Genomic DNA, 18,033 nt, shown 5'->3' with positions numbered 1-18,033 from the left:
CTGTTAATGAAGCAAAGTAATTTCAGTGATTTATTTACTGTGTTATCTATATGCTCGTTGTATGTAAGTTTAAAACAACTCCTCAATCACTGATGGACTTAACTACATCAATTTTGGAATTTTCTATTTGGTGCTCGAAGGAATTCGGTTGTTTTTTTTTCTATGAAATTACATTATTTTGCATTTTTTAATATTAAGTCCTAATTTATTGGCTTTACGCCATTGGTAAAAAGAGTTAATGTCTGATTGACGAAGAAAACAGTTTTGTAAAGTTTGAATTATTTTGAGAATTTTGTTGTCGTCCGCGAAGAGCCAAAAGCGAGAATTAGAGAATGATTTGGCAACATCATAATTAAACAAATTGAAAAGCAGGGGTGCCAAATGAGCACCCTGAGGTTCACCTGATGTAACATCAACACTGCTTGATAAATAGTTATTTATCCGAGCATTTTGTTTCCTACTAGTAAGATACGATTTAATAAATGAAAGTAATGGATTTATTATTCCCAAGGCATGTAATTGATATATGAGAATTTTAAGATCTACTTTATCAAATGCCTTGGAAAAATCAGTATGGAGAACGTCAATCTGCTGACCATCCTTAAGTGCTATCAATAACCTGGACATTATCTACCAGGTTAGAGGTGGTTGATCTGGCAGATCTAAATCCATGCTGTTCATCAATCAGTATATGTTTAAACATGGGCGTGATTTCATGTGTATGTGAATGTGAATGAGGGAGAGGATACATGTGCGTGTGGGAATGAATAAGGGAAAGGGTGCGTGTGTGTGGGTGCGTAAGTATAAAAAAATAATTGTTTAAAACTTGTAAATTGTATTAAAAATAGTACAATAAAGAGCTTAGTAAAAAGTTAGAAACCTTTTTGTTAAAATTCAAATGACGAAATGTTAAATTTTAAAAGCGTATTCTGAAAAAAAAAAAGCATTTTATTTTAAAATTTAACTGATACACATCGAATGAATAATGTGCGACGAGTCCTATACAATACGGTAGGTAACCACAAAATGCAGTAAATACGAAATAATGACAACAATAAAATAAGGTTTGACAATACGCGAACGTTGATTCAAAACGAACACACAAATGCATATTATATGCACCTACATAATATATAAATAACAGTTACATATAAGTTTAATAGAAATGATGAACGGATTATAAAAATCAGGTGTCACAAACAGTTGGCCCGCAGTACGGGGATACATAATTATATTAAAAGATCTTCTCACTATAAAACTTATATTTGTTCAGGGATAGAGAGCAACGGAGAGGAGGATGCGGACAAAGACAATTTATTACCTATGGCAGTTTTGATAAATTTGATATTTTTGGTATATACCTATTTCGTTAAATTTCCTGTTATACGTATCCATAAAACGGTTAATCGTAGCGTTTTTTGACGAATTTGTTCTGCATTTAGGTATGTGGAAAAGTTGTGTATAACGCGTTTGTCTCTGTGGTACCTTAAGATGAATGCGGGTAACCAATAATGTTATATTGTATGTTTTAAGGAACAACTTGTGTATTCTAGGAGATTATTTTAGGCCTTGGCCTACGGAGTAATCTTAATTCATGTTAATGAAACCATCTACTAACGGAAGAAGTTTTTTTTATCAAGAGTTGCCTTTTATACGAACAATGCGGTAGAACCCTAAAACATCAATAAAAGGTTTCGTTCTAATACGTCACAAAACTCAACGTATAAAACAATAAAAAAGGTATTGATGTTCAAAATAAGGTAGGGTAGTTTTTGTTCTACAGTGTAAACACTTAATCCAGACAATTACAGATCATAGACTATTAAATGCCTAGGCTTTGACATTTTCATCTTAAAAATATCCTCCATCGCAATATCTTTCAATAAGTCTGATTGATTTATTTGCATTTCCTTGTTTCAGCTATATTCGGATATTTACTCAGTGAAAACCAAATGCCGCCTTTATAATGCCTCCATAACAGCTGTTCTCCTCTACGGAAGCGAATCGTGGTACTTTACTATGGCCCAAAACAGCGAAATTCTGAGTTTTGAGAATATATGTCTCAGAAAAATCTCGGGGGTGCGATGGTTTGACTTTGTGAGAAATAAAGTAATAAGAGAACGGACGCTGCAAACTCCGGCGACAACTGTTGTCAAACGGAGGCAATACGGTTGGCTAGGCCATTTAATTAGGATGCTTTCTGAGAGCCTTAACCACGCTTGCCTAATTTTCAAGGCATTCAATATACATTGCAGCAATCCCAACAAATCAATGATTTTTGCTTTTTCGAATAAACTGCGTTATCTTTATTTTTATTATAATATTTTTTTAAATATTTTTTTAAACCTAAGTGTGTCAAGTATTAAAAAAGTTATTATATAGAAAAATGTATAAACAAACTGTGTAATACGAGTAAGTATAGATATATTGTTATTTTATTATTTTATAATTTTGTAAAAGAACACTTTACTGTTAAATGTATTTATGTTTATTAGTCATTTGTGCTGTGTACACACCATTAAATAAATAAATAAGGTTCTCGACGTCCTGGACGGCCACTGCTGGCCGTTCGTTCCAGTTGCCTAGAGGTTCTTCGTGGATACCATATGCTCCAACTAGGGAGCGGACATAAAATGATGATACAATGTTTGTTTGGCTTAGCCAACCGTATTGCCTCCGTTTGACAACAGTTGTCACCGGAGTTTGCAGCGTCCGTTCTCTTTTACTTTATTTCTCACAAAGTCAAACCATCGCACCCCCGAGATTTATCTCACCCACGTGATAAAGGTTTCAGCTCTTTTACTTCACAAAAGTCAACAGATGGAAGAGTTTAGGAAATGTGGATGTTCAAACATGGGCAGAATGGTGAATGTTACACAGTGTGTAAACTGGCCACTTAAACCAGCCAATGACAGGTCATAAGCCCTGTAAATGCCTAGACTTCCATATTCCCTTCCCAGAAAATTTTTCTCTCTCTGTTGAAATAAATTTAAATAAAATGATGATGTTTAAGTGCTGAAAAATCCAAAATAAAAATAATTTTATATTTGGTGTGAAAAACTTAAAACTTATTTCATCATGAATTTTAAGAACCTTAATATTTCTTAATTTGATTTAATTAATTAATTTATTTTTTATTCCTTCTCTCTCCCAATTTACTACCTGATAAGCTGATCCCTAATTCCTCAATAGTCAATGTATTTTATGTGTATAGCATAATGTTCTTTTATTAAGATTACATCTGCAAGCTTTATCTCCCCATTTAAAAATAGCCTATATTTTTATTTAATTAAGTTTTCTAATTGATGTATTTCTTCATTTTTCTTGTAAAAAAATTCGACGAACTCTTCTTTTGACCAATATATTTTTTGGTAAGCTAGAAGAAATTGCTTTCAGAAATAAGTCTGCCAAAGCAATTATCATTTGTACTTGAAGATAAGAATAAATAAATAAAAATATACTTTACAGTATTTTAATAGTTCTACGTTTTAAAAACCAATGCCTTCTGTATTATTCCAGCGCACGGGTCAAACGTCTGCTTCTCACGATAGTCTGCATTATCTTACAAAATTCGGGGAGGAAAAATACATTTCAGGTGTAATAAAGGCATATTCCCCTCAGAATAAGACATCCAAAACCTTTTCATATAAAAAGCTATTTGGCTTACCGCGCACTCAATTATTTCTCTCGCCAGATTTATGGGCGCGGGAATTTCAGAGATGGAATAAGAAATTTTGAAATGGAAGATGTATTCGCCGTTTAAAAGATATGATTTTTTCCGTTGTTTTAAAAATTACAAATTAAAACCGCTTCTAGTTATACTTTTTTTGTGTTTCAATTGAGATAATTATAAACATATTATTTAGCAAAATTTTTTACTCTTTTATTTTACAAAAATAAATTAATCATCCAACAATGTTTTAATTTTGTGCAAATCTTTCTATCAAATGACTGAATGGAAACATTGAAAAAATAACGATGTAAAAACATAGGCAGAAAAATGAATGCTTTGTTTAATTTTTCGTGTTTTATGTAATGGAAAAATATATACAATTAAATAGTAAAATGAAGTAAGGAAACTCTTCTAAAGAACATTATACAGATATCCGATCACCGGCATAAATAAAGGTTTCAGCACTTTAACTTCACAAACATCAACAGATGAAAGAATTGAAGGAATACAGATGGTGAATGTTACACAGTGTGCAAAGTGGCCACTTAAACCAGCATTTAAAAGGTCATAAGCCATGTAGATGCCTAGACTTCTTTATTACCTAATTTTATGTATGTCTTTCTCAATCGCTCTACGTACTTGGGGTATAAATAATAAGTTCTTCATTGGAATCACATTCTTCCACAATAGTAAAAAAAATGTTAAAACGGATGAAGGCTTCAATTATATTTTTAGCTTTAGATTTTATCAGCTTCTTCTTCGCTTTTATTGTAATATAATGTATTTATTTAGAAAGTTGTCCGAATAAAATGTAAACACCTACCTTAACTAATGAATAATATATATGTTAACAACAATATTTAAAAAAAAAAATTGTTACATAATCCAGACGATTTTCGATGGAGGTTTGTTTCAATTGCCTATTTTATTTATCAGTTATTGATCTATTCAGTATTCATTTGATATATGTACTGAGTGAGATTCAATCAAGCCCTTTATATCTTCTTTATTGACTTCCTAGTGTAGTTCATTTAATAGGTTAATAATTTTATCTGTGATAGTTTCCAAAGCTTCTTCAAAATTTAAAAACAAATCACCCATCGTTTATGGGCTTGATTGTTTCCAGAAAAAATGACATTTTTGACACTTTTATTTCAGCCTACGAGTCTTCAACATTGCTTACTGCATTTTTTGTGCGAGTATTACAGTTCTTCCAGGACAGACAGAACTGACCGCCTTACCGTCGCGCAATAAACGACAGAATACGCTGTACTTTGTATCAAAGCATTGCCTTGTGCATCACGGGCTGCGGATAGAGCAATGATGATTACGAAGTATTTTAATTATGCAAAATCAATATTAAGTAATATTGCCCACCCACCCTTCTCAACTTCAGGTAGCTGAGCGAATTTTCAGAATAATTGTTTCATTTCCGATTTTCTACCCCAATTTTTCACCTGGCAATTCAATTTCAACCCGCAGGTATTTGGGACGATTAATTCTTTATCCTGTCGATACAATGGGGTAACTTTGGTTGTGAGGGTGACAAATCTGTCCCACAGTATGGGGCCTTAGGCCAATTCTAACCCCAACCTTTTTAATACAGTGACATTGGACAATGACATATTGCTGAAAATTCACAACGGACCAAGAGGGAAAATTATTGCTTTAAAATATTTTTTTTTGCATCACAAAGATGCAATTACAGTGGTAAATTACAGCACATAACATCCAGACATAAGAAATTTTTTTTTGCTCTCAACATGAATCGAACCCGAAACCTTCCATGCGTGATTCAAGTGTTTTAACCACTACTCAAGGTTTGAAAAACCATTATCATCATTTCCCTAATTGGCATTCAGTTATGCATAGGGCACTGGATTTGTAGACACTCCAATAGCAGCTTTTCTTCTCATAATTGTTACATAAAAACGAAGGTGATTAGTTTTACGCTTCAGGTGGCAGTATAAGAATAATAAAATATTGCAGGAAATATAGAAGACTTGATAGTTTTCTGTACCCACTGTTTGACATTCCCATTCTGCATATCTTTGAACATCTATTTCGTCATTTCTATCACGTCAATTCTATAACAATAATGGTCTATGAAATTCTACATAGTGCTTATTAGTACCATAAAAATATTTTTTAATTTATGACTTAAAATTCCCGTGAAAACGGTTCATTGCATTAGCCACGCCCCTAATACGTGACGATTCGGTTTAATTTAGAACTCTGTGCCCATTTAAATTTAAACAAAACAACGTCACGAATCCTGTCACAATTGTCAAAGCCAAACACGTAGCGTTTTTGTAGACATATTTTTAAACAATTTTATTTTCAAAATTATGTATGAGAACTTTTCTCCACAATATTCGTATTGATTTTAAAAATACATTTTTTTGTTCTAAATCCATTTCGCATGTTATCGGTGTTTGTAGTATGTGATATTTCTCTATTATTGTCACAATATTAACATCCAATCTATCTACAACTTTGCGTTCTTTACCTCAGTATTCCTTTGCCATCAGACCTAGCGTCCGACCGCAAGATTCTTTGTTAATCGTCGCGTAGCTTTTTAATATATTGTGCATCCGATCGCGCCAGAGTGGTGTCCTTGAACACTGGTGTCAAGTGTCGGGACCCAACCATGTGCTGCAGGAACGAGAAACGACTGGAACAGGTTTGTGGCTTCCCTTTCTAGCACATCTTTGTTAATGGTTCCGACCGACAATTATTTATTGACACAACACACCGCATTGCTAGGAAAATACTCACATTTGAATTGAAATGCCATTTACACATAGACTATAAAACAGAGACACGAAACGACTGGAAACATCTAAATAAAAACGTTTTTGAACATCAAAGTAGCTAACAAGTATTTATTTATTTATTTTGTTCATTAACGCCCAAAAGGCATTTACAAAAAATAAAAATGAAATACATGCTAACATATTAAATAATAAACATAGAATATACAGAAAAAAATTGTGAAATTAGTTAAAAAGGATATGATAAAAAGTTTTACAAAGTAAAAAAAAAAAAAACAATAATAACAAAGGTATGCAAGAAAAAACAGTAAACATATAAACAAAAAATGTAAAGATATCAGCTTATGAAAGAAATTACGTAAAGCAAACAATAAATAAAGTGTTACGGTAAGCAAGAAAGACATGTTAAAGTTAAATTAATAAACAAGAAAGCATATATTTTCACGAAAAAATAAGAAATAAAAATATGTATCTATGAAATACGTATTTGCCAATACTACAATGCAATTTGATATAATAGTAAAACATAAAAAACAAATATAAGGTAATAAAAATAAACAAGTAAGTATTTTTTTTTAATTTATGGAATTGAATTGTCAATAATAGTTTGACGAGCAGCTACAAATAAACTTGATATTGTGGACTTATAAGATGGTAAAGAATTGGACAGCATGTCTGCAGCCGTTCCATAAGTGTTACCTAACCTATGCAGTCTCGGTATCAATGAATTGTTTTGTTGGTTGGAAGAAGTACTGGAGCAATGAAACAATAAAGTACTCCCAGTGTTGACAGCAGGTACTCTAAATTAATCAATTTAAGTATTTTTGGTGCGTCAAAAAGAGAGTTTACAATTTAATACAGTACAATGAGATCATTAATAGTTCTTCTTTCGGAAAGTGTTGTATTGATTATAATTAAAACATTATTTACCGGTGAAATGTTAAACCGTCACTTTTTCTATCTTTTACAGATCTATTTGTGCAGTATCTTAGCGTACATATAGGCATTTTAGTAATTGCGAGGAGACAAAAGTTCAAAAGTAGCCTGCGAACGCTCGCAACAGACTAAAGTCCGTTCTGTCAAACATGTGTCAATTGGCCGTAGGTTGAAGGACCGTATTTCGAACGCTCATCATAACTCTAGTTATATCTCTTAATGGCAACGATAGCGATTAGCTTGACGTGAAAGTGTCGCTCCAAAAAAATATTCTGCCAAAAATGGCGGCAAAATTTTTTAAATTGTATTATTTGGTTTGTCTTTAAACAATAACAAACAAACCACCACGGCAGAGTGGATAGAACGCCATATCACTCTGTTATTGCATCCAGACCTCGCTTTTTCTACATTCATACATCTTTTCATGCACGCGCGCCAGTTATTTCTGCTCTTGGTATGCCTATCTTCAAGTATTCTCGTAAATTCGCTCGTTGGATTCACCTTCGTGAATTTATTTTCGCTGCGCTCACGTGTGAACTGCGGCCAAATTTTCGTATTGTCCCAGCGATTTGTACCGCGCGGTCGAGGCTGTTAACGGAGCTGGGACAATTTATTTATTTATACGCCGCATTTTTGCCATTACATATTATTGAAACAGTGTTCGTAAAATAGTTTATGAAATAATAATACACATATTTTGTTTTATTTAAAAATCATATAACACAAAGTATTTTACAAGTATAATACGTTGAATTACATTCCCAAAAGTTACAAAAACTCGATTGGGGACATAAATAATATTAACATAAATAATGTTAACGGAGTTGGGACAATTTATTTATTTATACACCGCATTTCTGCCATTACATATTATTGAAACAGTGTTCATAAAATAGGTTATGAAATAATAAAACATATATTTTATTTTATTTATAAATCATATAACACAAAGTGTTTAAAAAGTATAATACGTTGAATTACATTCCCAGGAGTTACAACAACTGAATTTGGGACATTATTAATAATAACCTTTTAAAAATAACACATATTGAGAACAACAAAAAAACAAAAAGTTTAGCACCTTTATAACTAAATATTGCACAACAATATATACGCAAAAACCTTTTTTAACAGAAGCAGAAAAAAATTATAAAAAAACGCTTTAAAGAATAAAAAAAGTTGTGAATCTAATAAGGGAGATAAGGTCATTAACATCACATGCCATGCAGATGATGCAGCCATAGTGATGATGAGAACATATCCATCTCAGTTAGTGAACATCTGAATGCCTAAGAAATGTTGTCTAGAACAATGAACACACGATTTTTGGAAACATAATTTGCATATACAAAACGTGTATCAAACCGATCATGGTGTATACAATAGAGGCGAAGATAGATAGAGAGAAAATAAAAAATACCAAAAACCAAGTAGAAAAAATAAATAGAAAAACTAAATAGAAAAACCAAATAGCTGCTCAGAACGTCAGAGATGAAAGTACTTAAGGCAATCGCAGGGAAACCCCAAAGAGGCAAAATCCAGAGTCAAGAAGTTAGACGGAATTGCGATACCCAGTGCATAGTAAATAAATTATGGAGAGATTACGTCAATAATTCCATTGAAGGACTGCTCTAAAATCCCCTATACCATTGCCCACAAAATCCCGGCCGTTGTCTGTCCGGAAGACCACTAAGGAGAAGAAAGAATAGCTGAAACTCAAAGTCTCAGGAGTTAGCTTTTAACTGATACCAAATTAATCGAACTTAACCGAGAAGAAGAAAAAGAATAAGCTTTCAGAAATAATTTTCACTCTGATCTTCGAAGAAAAGGTTTAGGAAGAAGGCCTTGAGAGCAACGCTTTGCAATTTGCGCATTTCATTTTCTTTAATTTTGGTCGGTAGTTTTATACAGCCCTCGAAAAATATTCTCAAAGGACTTTTTACCAAACTTGGTAGAATGAAATTTTGGTACATGCAGGTTTTTTGAGCTGCGCGTATTGTGGCTATGGATATCGCTAATAATTTTTTTTTAAAGTTTGTATGAGCTGAGGAATTCAAAAAGTTTAACATGGTGTTTGTGATATCATGCATAGGTATTTAATAAAATATCATAAATGTATCTGAATACAAACCTATATATTTTACTAGCAGTTTAACACACTCGTACATACTTAGTTTTAGACATAATGATCTCTAATAAAATAAAATAAATAACCAAATCAAACTAATCATAACTATTCTAACCTGATCTTTTGAAATTAATTTTCTCTGTTTGCCAATAATATATTAGTTACTTTGTTTTTGAAGTTAGGCAGTGGTGAATTAAACTTATAATTATATTGAGCTACTAGAGCGAGCTAGAAAGAAATCAACCTCAATAAATCAAGGTTATCAAACATTGGTTTTATTATTTTGTACAAAGTCATTCGATCGGTTGATATTATACGTTTGTGTAAATAAGTTCATTTAAGAATGTCAAAAAATTTGTTATTTTTTTATTTATCACAGTATTTTCTTTGCATTTTACAAAAGTTTTACATAAGTTAGAAAAACAAAATTTACAATTACTGAAACACAAAAAAAAATCCTTCAAAGGCCTGTGAGATGGTGAAATTTTTATTTTGTAAAAAATAAAGGTTACGGTTAAAAATTTTAAAAAAAATAAGTTCTATTATTAGAACATTTTTTTTGTCAATAAAAATGAAAAAAAAACAACAAATTATATGCTTTTCATTAAAGAAAAGATGTTATTAAGTCATTTTTTTTTTCATCCATAATTTCAACAAAAATTTAAATCGAGATAAATTCAAATTATTCATCTCTATCATATTGTCCTTATGAAATTCTAAGAACCGTTTTGGAGCTTTGAAAAATAAGTGTCTTTGAGATTCACAATAAGGGATTCCAGATAAACTATTCGATGTTTTGCAGGATTTATTGAAATTTTCAGGAAATAGGTGTTGGCGCATAAAAACACATTTAAGACTGCTGGCAAAAGATTTCTCGTAGATTCAAAAGTTCAGCTTCCTGAAATAATAGTTTGATTTGATTAAATATGATTATAATCAATTGGGTTTCTGCGGATACCCATTTTAAAATTAATGCGTCTAGAAAATTTATTCTGAATTCTCTCAAAAGACAAAATGAAGAAAAAGAAAAAAGTAACTTGATACAGTGACCATATTAGTGAATAATGGTCTAGTTGACTTTTAACCAGATATGTTAAAAAAAAAAATATTGTATGTTCATTATTAAAATCTCTTTCGGTTCTCAGTACAAATCTCAATAGTTTTAGAGCTTTGTTAGATATTTGAGTCATAAGCGCTTTATATTTGATAAATTTATTTATTTGACTTTTTGTACATAATGTTATTTGTGTATTGGCGGGCTTATTTCCAAATGGCAATTTCTTCCAACAAACCAATTAAGTAAATAGCTTTAATTTTATAATTCAAGTTACAGAACATATTCAATAGAAAATAGAAAAAGCAACAGATATAAAAAATAGAAATAAACTTATTTGTTTATAAATTACCTTGAATCAAAACTATTACTCAATGAGAAATAGGAAAAAAAAGAGGAAAGAAGTGGGAAAGAGAGATTACGAAAGAAAAAAGAGATGTTTCTTCAGATGTGACTTAAACAGAGATACTGTAGTAACATCTTTGATGGTGGATGGGAGATGAGTCCACAGTCGAGCCGGATGGACACTATATGAGTTAGTGAAGAAAGAGGAGTTGTGGATGGGTGTTCAGAGAATGCCTTGAGAATAAGAACAAACAGGTAAACCATAAACTGATAAGTGTTGAAAATTTTCACGCAGGTTTATAGGAGCGTTAGGACTATGAAGTCCATTGAACAGAAGTGAAAGAGAGTGATAGTCTCTCCGCTGTCTAATTTCGATCTTACTTTATAAACTACCAAGATCGTAGGTAGAATCCACATGTTGTCACCCGTTGGGATTTGCCCTCAGCTACTGCACCCTCGCACCCTTAGGGGAAGTTCGTTCTCCCCATCAGATGGAGAAGTGATGAAACATAAATGGGTAAAATAGGCAATGTATAAAGTGGCACTCAAACCAGAAAATGACGGGTCACCAAGCTTAAACATCCACAATCCCTTCGTTTAAATGGTTTCTATCTATATTGTAACATGTGAAGTTATAACTCTAAAAATGGATCATGAAGATCATTCTCAAAAAATCCTTGAGGCATCCAACGGAAGATCTATTCGCTGAGTTAAAGATATTGGATGTAAGACAATTGGTTGGGAGGTGCCTACTACTTATACTTTATGATTTTTTTTTTGAAAAATATACGTAGATCATTAAACGTAGTGCTTTATATAATTGGTACACATATTATTTATATTTGTATGTATTTTATTACTTTATATTTGTTTTTTATTATATACTATACTTTATAATTCATGTTTAAGTGACATGTATTCTTGGCACATATATTTATACTTTATATTTTTAAAATAACGATTTTTAATTTCTTACATTTGATCATCTAGGCATTTATAATTAAAAAGTTTAAGTTTTTTTTGTTATTGTTATATATATAAAGATATTACAACAGAGATGAAGAACATTTTAAAGAAGGTAATATAGAAGTCAAGCCATCTACAGGGCTTATGACCTGTCAATGGCTGGTTTAAGTGGCCACTTTACACACTATGTAACATTCACCATTCTATACATATTTGAAAATCTATATTACTTCAATTCTTTCATATGTTGATGTTTTGTAAAGTGGCCACTTAAACCAGCCATTGACAGGTCATAAGCCCTGTAGATGCCTTGACTTCTATATTACCTTCATTAAAATGTTCTTCATCTCTGTTGTAATATGTTAATGTTAACAGCTCCCCAGGGAGTTGAATCCAGTCCTTGTCTACAAAAATTTGGACTAACTCAAAATATTGTTGATATTAATAAAGAACTACTTATGCTTTAAAATATAAAAAAATCTCCATCTGAGAACAGGCTGAGCCATGTTAGATGGAGACTATCCTAAACAGAGAACACTCCGTTTTCATTTGCTATTCACTAGTTTTATATAGATTTCCTGTTACTAAATATGTTTACATATTTTATGCAATAAATTTATAAAAGAGGGTGAATTCTAGTCCTTTTCTCAAACATTTGGATAAACTCAAAATATTGAAGTAATATTTCCCAGTCGGGTAATTTGCAACTTCAGAATTCAATATTCAACTCTGTCAACTTCAAGTTTGATCCGGCGTTCCGATGAATAAAGTGGTAACTTATTTTCGAGGCATAGTTTTACATTTGATGTGCCAATATAAGGTTAAAAGGTTTTCAGCTCGAGAAAACTTATCTTTGAAACTTTTACTGAGAATCCAGCCCGGTTACTATTTTTAAATTTTAGATAGTTTTGCAGAAAGCAGCTAGCCATAGAAATGCGAAACTGAGATAATTGTACTTTTGTGAAAAGAGTGAATAATCAAATGTCCACAATACAACACAAGAAACCACGACCCATTAACTCTTTCACCTGTTGACTTTTGTGAAAAAATTGAATTTAAACCTTTGGTGAATGTTACACAGTGTATAGAGTGGCCATTTAAACTGGCGAATAATCGGTCATATGCCCTGTAAATGCCTAAACTATATTACCCTCCTATATAAAAAAGCGTCCCTTGTCTATTGCAATATATTTCAATCTTAATAACTATCCAGGGACTGAAATCCAGCATTGTCGTCAAACATTTGTACATGATCAAAATACAGTTTATTATTTTTTAAATTTATTTAATATTAATGTTTTAATAAACAGACGTAATTTTTACGTGAGTAATGCGTTTTAAGGCAAAACAATACAAAACAATAATGGGTTTAGTAACTTAATAAAATAATATAAGGACATTCATATACATTATTGAAATTTAAAAAAAAGATACAAAATAAATAATATTATGTTAATAAAATTTGTATAAAACCACTCACCGACTTATCTGTCTACCGGTTTCGAGACGTCACCCGTCTCTTCGTCAGGACAACAAGACTACACCAACATGCAAATACCACTACACACCTTCACCATAGTAGATTTGCAAAAATATAAAATCGACATGCAGGTTAGACACATGCTTCACTACGCCACCACCGAGGGTTAATGACTTATGAAGCTAATATTTCAAAAGGATTAACAATCGGAAAAGGAGGAAATCGGTGTTAAAGTTTTACACATAAATAATAAAGGACTGAAAGTAAATAATATGGAGATTTTTTACATAAAGAAGGCTTTGAAAAATAATGTCCCATTAATTAATAATCTAGTAACTTTCCAATATAGTCCATTATTCGATATTTCATTGTAATGGTCACCCTACCCTCCCCCTCCCCTTTTCATTGGATTTATTTATTTATTGGAGTTTAGTTTTGAAGTAAACACTCTTTATTACAGAAGCCCATTTAAACTATTCTACAGATCTACAGATGAAGCGATCATAATCGAGGCACTGGGTTGATATTCCAAACGCTCTCGCAGTCATAGAAAAATCATTTATCTCGCGTATTGTGGTTTTTCTACGGCCGCCAGAGTGGTTCAGAATAGCACCGCTGGGCATTTAATACACATTGCAACAAGACAAAAAAATTATGAATTTATATGACTCGTTACAATATATTAAGTATAATGAATCGCATAGTGTTGTAACATAGTTTAATGTTTAAAACGACTGCAGTATGTGTAAATATATTGCATTTGTATTATTTCATTATTTTGTAATATAACACTGTTATGTTTAATGTATTAATGTTTGTATTTATAAAAGGCATTTGTGTCGCGTACATCAATAAATAAATAAATAAAGTGTCATCAGTGTATACATTTAAAAAAAATACTGTCAAAACTATTTATGCCGAAATGGAGGATATGAAACATTCGAGTTGACCCGACAATATTTGTTTTTACTTGACGATTAAAAACAGGTTGTAGATGATTTCCATTCAGAATTTTGTATGTTCAAACGTTCCAAACAGTAGCGTAATTAAATTTTACAATATTTCCTCCTCCGACCCGTGATTTACGACCTTAGGGCAGTATTCGGCTGAAATAATATATTGTCTCTGATTTATGCTCGCGATTATTCTTCTTCCTCCTGTGACACAATTAGGGGCAAAAAGGTCCTAATTCCTGATAAGAGGGGAATTCTGAAAAGATATTGATAAATCAATTGGAAGGAAAAAAGATTTCATAGATCAATTTTTTACTTTTTAATCATTATTTAAAGTAGACACATAAAATTCGTCGAATTGAACGTTTGAAATATTTCATCATAAAGCTGGGTTTTTGTTCTATGGCTAGTGTAGCGGGATCACGGATTAGAAATCCAAGTTTCGAACCCAGGTCTACCAGAACTTGATTCTCATTTTTTAATACTTCAAAAATAGAAATATTGTTTTTATTCTATAAAAAAAAACTCTCTCCTCGCACATTTTATTTAATGTTAGTAAATCTAATGTTGTCGGCCTATTGGTGTAATGGTCAGCGCGTTTGCCTACCATGCAAGAGGTCTCGGGTTGTTTGGTAGTTATTAGTTATTAATTGTCATTTGGTAGTTAGCCCGCTATTGTTAAATTTAAATTATGCACGAAAAGTTAAATAAATAAAAAAATATATTACTAGTCGTCAATAAATTTATTTAATCGACAGTTGAGTTTATCTCTTTTAACTTCCGATTGTAATCGAAACCCAGGTAAATGCTAATAGTACGGAAGGAAAACCTTTTACCTTTTTTTTGCTTTTAGAAAGCCTTATAAAAGGTGCTATACACAATCTGAAATAGCCGTCAGATAATCTATACACCCCTTTTATTTCGTTCTTTGAGGTAATAAAGCTAAAACCAAGTAAATCAATCGTTCTTGAATATTGAACGAACGGCTGTCTTGGGTGTCTAGTACTGAAGTTAGGTCATTGCGACTTGAGGAGAACTATTCTGGGGTTATATGCCACAATTCTTTTTACTGTGGTTACGTCACTAAGCCACCAAGGAAGTGTTTAAAAACATTGCCTCTTTTAAACTAAATTTATTCATAAGGTTTTTTTAAGATATTTCAAGTCAACTAAGGTTCATTACGTCGAGATTTAACCTTTTAAGAACAAACGTGACCACGTTATAACAGTGGACACTCCAGTTTTTAACCCTTCCGATCTTCTTTTCTTTCCGATGCTGTGTTGTCAAACAAACAAAAAGGGAGGATTTAATATCTGAAAAATGAAAAATTCATTCTATTGCTACAATCAACTATGTTTAAATTCAAAAATTAAAATATTTGAAACATAATCGGTAAAAACATGAAAAACCATTTGCCAATGCTCACAGCACGAGCAAACGGGTCACCCTTAGCGGGGTTCCAAAAGCAACTGAGAGCAATTGGTGTTTTGTGGCATTGGTACAGGCTAGCCTGCGTCACGAGCAATTTGTCTCTCTGAGACTGAGACGTAAAGAGTGTTTGTGTTTGTGTTTTACTTCATCGCCACGACAATGCAACATATCGGTAAGTTTTTGATTGTGTATGTGATTTTTTTGCAATTTTCGATAAAATTAGTTTTCTTTGCGCAATAAGTATGCATTATTTTGTAATATTTTTTATCAAACGATACGTAAATGAATTACGAAGGAATCCCGACAATCTTAACTCAGTACTTATAATATTTAAAGAGATATTAAAGTTACTAGATACAATATATTCAGAATATTCCATAGTCCCTAGATATAGTAAGACTGATCACCTTACCTTCATGCAACAAAAATGATCAAGATACGCTGCGATTGGTTACCGATGCATTGCCATATGCACCATTAGGTGCGGAAAGAGATGATTATTATGATGATGATGTCTAGTATGAAGGAAAAATAATTCGGCCAAAAGTCAACACGTGGAAAAATTTAAGAAATATAAATGTTCAAACCAAAGCAGAATTGTGAATTTTATATCAGTGAAAAGATGGGGAAGAAAGATATGTCACTTTTTTTAGACATGTTGAGTTATTTAGAAAAAAATATTTATTTATTTTTTCCAGAAAAGGCAACGGAAAACCACTCTGGTCTTTTTTTCCCAGGAATCACTATAGCGAGTACTTCCAACAAGCAGTTGTCCTGGCCCCGGAGTAGCGCAGGACCGAGATGCTTTCGCTGTAGTGATCGCCAACGTCGTCGGGGAAACCTGACAAAACACCGCAAAAAGAAGATTAGTTTACTTTACAGAGTTATACAGTCAACAATGATTAAATAACAGTATCAAGATAAGGTTTAAGACAGACCAGCGAAGTTTTTAAATAAAAATCATACATTTCAAATTATGGTACATTTTTAAATGTTATCGTGCGTATACAATATATATGTAAAAGGGTGTGTTTGTGTATTTGTATGAGAGTAAATGTAGACGTGTGTTTGTGTGAGGATCACCGAATTTGTCTCGATGAGATCTTTAATCTGGCAAAAATGGTAGGTATGTCTTCGTTTAATAGGGTTAGATAATATTAACCGTGTCATTTTATAATCTGCATTTTTTATTTAAAAAATAAATAAATATTAGCCATATTATAATTTATCCAAATATTTCAATTTTGGTGGTCATTTTTAACGAGTTGTAAATAACTCACTATTATAAAATGGAAATCAAGTTGGGAAAGAGTGGGGTTTGAACCTCGGGCCTCTGGCCCTTGAGTCCGCAACACTGGCCACGGGACCACAACCTGATTCAATATATATATTTCAATAATGGCAAATTCGGATATGTTACTTATTACAAACATGTAACATGTTAAAACATTTTGTATTTTTTAAGGAATAATCCTCTAAAAAGAGGCTTGTCAGCAGGTGGGATAGAAGGGATATGGAAGGAGGTAGTAAATAATAAACAATACCCCGACCAATTGAGAGAATAATCTTTCTTGGATTTTTTTCTTGCAACTGGCGGGAATCAAACTCACGACGCCAGTTTCACAGTTCGCCATCTAACTAACTGTGCCTCGGCGCTTGTCAATAGACGTGACATACCATCTTTAGAAATGGAGTAACGGTTGACAATTTAAGATAAGTTAAACACATCTTGTTTTGCCGTCGTTTTTTTCGATGGCAAAATATGATAAATAAAACATATCATATTTTATCAACCATTACCTACTTATAGATAAACAAAGTATATCATGTCAGTTGAAAGATGACTAAATATGGTTTGTAAAATATGCCTAGTTTTAGTGTCTGTTTTCAATGGTAAAATATGATATTTCAGGGAAGTTTGGAAAAAACTTGAAATTTTTCAGCATTTTTTGCAAACATGCTATGTTGAAAATAAAACCAAAATAAACAAGTGTTTAGTACATTTATTGCCACAAGAATAAGTCTTTTGAACCTTTGCCTTTAGTACTTTCATCTCTGACGTTCTGAGCAGTTATTTGGTTTTTCTATTTAGTTTTTTTATTTAGTTTTTCTATTTGGTTTTTCGTATTTTTTATTTTCTCTCTATCTATCTATCCTCGCCTCTGTTGTAAACACCATAATTTGTTCTGACAAACGTTTTGTATATTCTAATTATGTTTCCAATAATCATGTGTTTATTGTACTTTACGACATTTCTTAGGCATCCAGATGTTTACTAACTGATATGTTCTCA

Source organism: Micrasema longulum, unplaced genomic scaffold (assembly GCF_059751315.1).
Source record: "Micrasema longulum isolate JH-2025_06_02 unplaced genomic scaffold, ASM5975131v1 h1tg000973l, whole genome shotgun sequence".
Lineage (NCBI taxonomy): Eukaryota > Metazoa > Arthropoda > Insecta > Trichoptera > Brachycentridae > Micrasema > Micrasema longulum.
This window is presented reverse-complemented; position numbering follows the sequence as displayed.